The sequence below is a fragment of the Ammodytes marinus genome, assembly GCF_949987685.1.
Source record: "Ammodytes marinus genome assembly, chromosome: 11".
Lineage (NCBI taxonomy): Eukaryota > Metazoa > Chordata > Actinopteri > Uranoscopiformes > Ammodytidae > Ammodytes > Ammodytes marinus.
Window position 1 is genome coordinate 19075971 of NC_137215.1, and position 5219 is coordinate 19081189.

Sequence of the window (5219 nt, forward strand, 5' to 3'; positions counted from 1 at the left end):
ATATTGCCCTGAACTGGTTTAAGAATTACTTAACTAACAGAGAACAGTATGTGTCGCTTAATGGCTATTCTTCTTCCAAGTCCAGAATTATACATGGGGTGCCACAGGGCTCAATACTGGGCCCTTTATTATTTTTGATCTATATAAACGATTTAGCCATGTCTTGCAAACATCTTTTTCCTGTATTATTTGCTGATGACACTAATCTCATAGCAACTCATAATGACTTTAATTATTTGATTGTGAATGATGAATTATGCTCTATTGCCAAATGGTTTCAAATTAATAAATTAACACTTAATGTGAAGAAATGTAACTTTGTGATCTTTTGCAACATAAACAAGTCTTACCCCAAAGAACAAGCAAAAGTACTTATTAACGGATCAGAAATTATGCAAGTAAAGGCTACCAAATTTTTGGGAATTCTAGTTGACGAAAGACTTAATTGGTCAAATCACATAGACCTGGTTTGCAAAAGGTCCACAAAGATGATGGGCATATTAAGGAAAGTTTGTCCTTTAATTCATCCTTCTGCCCATTTAACTTTATATTATAGTTTTTTGTTTCCTTTCCTGAACTACTGTAATCTGGTCTGGGCAGCTTCATATCCCAACCATTTCAAAAAATTATGTATTATTCAGAAGCGATTTTTAAGATTCATCTCACATTCAAACAGATATGCTCCGTCAGCACCACTTTTTATTCATTTTTATATATTTCAAATTCACAAATTGAATACCTATCTCATATGTTTATTCATTCACAAGTTTATTTACAGAAACCAAGATCTCCCGGAAAGCTTTCTGACTTTGTTTACTTATTCATTTAACATACATTCACATCACACTAGACAGAGCACCAATAACAACTTATCTTTACCCTTTTCCCGCACATCACATCATCAATTTAGTATATATTATAGAGGCCCGGCTTTATGGAATGTCTTACCTCCTCTTTTAAGATCCATATCATCCCACTCACTCTTTAAAAAGCAGCTTAAAAAACATCTTATCTTTTTGTGAATCTTCTAATAACCTCCTGTCTTCTCCTTTGCTTTTTTCTTTTTCTTTTTCTTTCTAATTTTTTCATTATCTTTGACATGTATTTATCACATTTTTTTCCCATCTATTTTTGATTATTTTGAGTATTTATGTACCTTGTCTCCTTAATTTCTAGAGTTTATTTGTTAGCCTGAATATGATTTCATTGTGATTATTGATAGGGGTGGAACTCTGTACAAGCCCATTGGGCTTCGTTCCCTCCTTGCACCATTAATTGTTAATGTGTGCTAAATAAATAAACTAAACTAAACTAAACTAATTGGCTTTTGGTAGTATGGTGGGAGTTATTCAGATTTGATTGCCCGCTTGACCCCTCATACAGAGGAATGCAGGGGTCGACTATAATTATTTGGTCTTTAGACAGCTTTTAGAAGGAAGAAATAATGAGAGGCAACTCAAGATGACCATCCTTCAGGCAGAAAAAAAACAGGTGAAGCCAAGATCCGTGGAAAGGTTTTTGGAGAGGAAAGAGGTGAGAAAGCGCAAAGACAGACGACGGCAAGTCAGATTAGAAGTTTATTAATATTTAATCAGTTTGGCCCTTTCTCTGAGGAGGCGGCGTCCTGGAAGACAATTATGTGAGAAGCTCAGAGTTCAGGTGATAATGCATGAGGCAGAGTGTGTGCCCATACACCTCTACATTTAAACACATAGGCCTATAGTATGTGCTGTTCACTGTGGTGATTCTCATTCTCTAAGCAGACCACGCTTTGTAACGTTTGCTTGGCTTCCAGGTCCTCTTCTCTTGCAGACATACTTTTAATTGGGCATCAAAATCTCTGGGGGCTTCATAGCTTTCCTCTTATCGATCTGGTCTTGAGTTTGAGTGGCACATTGAGTTTATAGGTATTGGACTTCAGCCTTACTCCCGAGGTAATGTGCTGAGTGGTCTCCCCCATCAAACTATAAGCCCCCCAAGGTGTGTGTTATGTAAGTGACTTTACAAGAAGGCCCAGTTAGAGGTTTCTGAATGATGACAGATATGTAGATTTCAGTTAAGAATATATCAGTACAATAGTTCAATTTTTAAAATGTTTCATTATTCCAATTGCAATCAAAAATAAATAGTTGTCAAATTAGAACTTGCTTTGATTGAAATTACACATGGAAGCATGAAAATATTCAGTGGTGGAATGTAATAAAATGCATATTCTTTATTATAGTATAGTATTTCTACAGTATGTTATGCTACATCATACTTCCACTCAACTTCATCTCAGAGGGAAGAATTGTACTTTTTGTACAGTGCATTTATTTGACAACCTTAGTGAAAAGTACAATTTACAAAAGAAAATTCAACAAAAAAATGGTGCATTGTTTAATATTATATAGTGGTTCCATACATTTTTGGCTGGTGAAGCAAAGAAAATCGAGTGTCTGCTTTTGGCCTCTTATATTCCATGTCTATGATTTATTAGCACTTCCACCAAAGAGACATGTTACATAGTTTAATTTAAAAATGTGTTCACAAGGCCCAAATAATGAATATCACAAAATAAGATTATAATTTATTTTACGTCTTTCCAACCACATTAATCATCTCGGGAGTCCGGACTGCAAAATACGACTTAAACATATGTTATGATAACAGTCTATGGAAGATTTTATTGGATTTCCACTCATTGGAACCTTTTTTTTGGTACCTCTTTTACCACTGCACACAGACATAGCACTGTAGATAAAATGCAGAGGGGTGTGTGTGTGTGTGTGGGGGGGGGGGGGGGGGGGGGGCACTTTATCAACATCAGCACTTGTAGAATATACAATATCCAGTCAGCATCAAACCATGGGAGTTGACAGCACATCTCCTCCCAATAGGGCTTTTCATAGGCAGTTTGTGTCCCACTTAGCCATGACAGTGCAGCCAGCATGCACTATACCAGGACCCAGAAACTGCAGCACCTTCATGGAATTCGGCCATCATTACCTGTGTTACAGACACCAATTTGCTTTTCCTCCAGTGATATGTCAAAAGGTCTGTATGCTTCTTCCACAAAAAAATGTGTATTATATTATTCAATTCATAAATACTTTATTCAAAATACAAACAACAGCAGTGCAGGAGTATTATAGTTGGTTGAAGACCATATGATATGATTCAAAGCTGCTGAATGGACCTTGTAGGTGAGATTGTTCTGTATACTCAACTGTTTCCAAAGCGAAGAATGAAAACTGGGCTAATTCAATTTGTTTGAATCCATGGGATATAATCGAATGCTTCAGAACATCAGCTGATATGATTTGACTGCACATCCTCCCTGCTGAACGCCTCAGGGTGAACTGCAATGTATAGGGGAGCTCAATCCCTCTGCCGTTAACCACCCATCGTTCACACTCAGTGTTCCCGGCACCCATCATTGATCAAAAGTCCTGCTGAGTCGTGAAGATTTCTATCAGAATGGTGAAAAGATGCAAATCACAGCATCATTTTAAGTCTTCTTCATTCGAATGGAATTGGCCCCAAAATGCCAATTACTTTTCAACCGGACAGCAAAGCCTGACTAAGAAATATAGGCCTATCGCAGAGATGTTTGCACATAGCCATATCCCAGAATTTAAAAAATGCCACATATTTAAACCATGACTCACTCCTACAGTGTGATCTTTCCTATCAACTTCTCTGTCTGTTGCAGTTTTCATTGCATCAACCAGGGACATTATGACTCAGATACTTTCTATCTTTAGATATGCACTGGTATGAGACTGATATAAAACATCAGAATGCAGGGATATTACCACAGATCATCGGATGAATAATGAACTTTGATCTGTTGGTATTGCATGGACCAATTTCTACAGTGAAAAAAATCCGATCTACAATACGAGTAAAAAAGCTGTGGCTCAGTATAGGCCCCAATAACAAAGGCATCACACAAATGATATGTGCTGGCCCTAACATGATGCATTGTTCACCACCCCTTAAGCAGAAAATAAAGCAGATAAAATGTATAACTATATATGTGTCACACACACGCCAGTGAAATTTGTTCAATCTCAACTTTTATAGTTTTAGGTTTAGTATCTGCAAATTTCTTATGTGCATTTTAAGGGAGCTATACATTTGATATAATGCTTCTAGTGGATGTAGTTCTCCTGAATATAAAACAGATTTTCAGCAGTTTCGATTGGTTATTGAAAGCATGAATCTTTGAAAGAAAAAAAAATACTGCAGTAGAAAATCTCCATGCTGCTCAATACAACCTTTACAAAAAGAATGTTGTAGTTAATATGCTTGTGATGGCATCACACTGGTAAAACTAGTTAAGATGGGAGAAACATAGCCTACCACTCGTGAAAACACATGACTGGTACTGGACTCATTAAAACTGACCTGAAGCAAAATGCAGTTAAACGTGCTATAAGAGTGCCCTCTTATGTCCAAGCAATGCTGTTGTATGCAGTTTCAGCACTACCTTCTTATTCTTTTTCTGTGGAACAGTATTTTTCTTTGTTTTTTTTTTCTATTTGGTGCTTGAGTTTGGATAATAACCTGGGGAGAAGTAAGTTACTTCCAATTCCCAAAAAATCCAATAAGGATAATTAAAGGGATAATAAAAAGAGAGAGATAATAAATTAAGGAAACTTAAGCCACACATTTTACCATTTTAGTCTTGTAAAAATTATCACATACATATTAGAGTACATTTTACTTCATTTTAGAAAGTCTCACGCCAAAGAGATTTAAATGCACAGTGGCACACTCTCTTGTACATGAATTTGGATTGCAAAAAAGAAAAAAAAATATAATATTATGATCGTGGGGTTGTGTTTCAATGCCAAATACTACATTTTGTATACAAATTGTTGTAGCAGCATTACATTTTGAACACAGCATAACAACTCTGTGTTTCAGCCAAACCTTGTGATTGTGATATAGCCTTGTTCAAAAAAGCATAACTTTTTCTAAGCAAATTGTAACTAATGTTTATTTGACCAGTTAAATCTAACCAATAACGTTTTCCAATATCACAATCTGAAGATGGTAATACCATCATCAGGAGCTATTTTGAAAGTGACATGAAAGATATTGTGCATAGTGCATTTCTTCCTTCAAGTGGCGCTGTCGCCAATACATCCCGGACTGGCCCTTTAACTCTGACGTTTCAGTTTTCCTCCACGTTGGCCAGACATGCGCAGACAGTCCGGTCACCTGCTGGA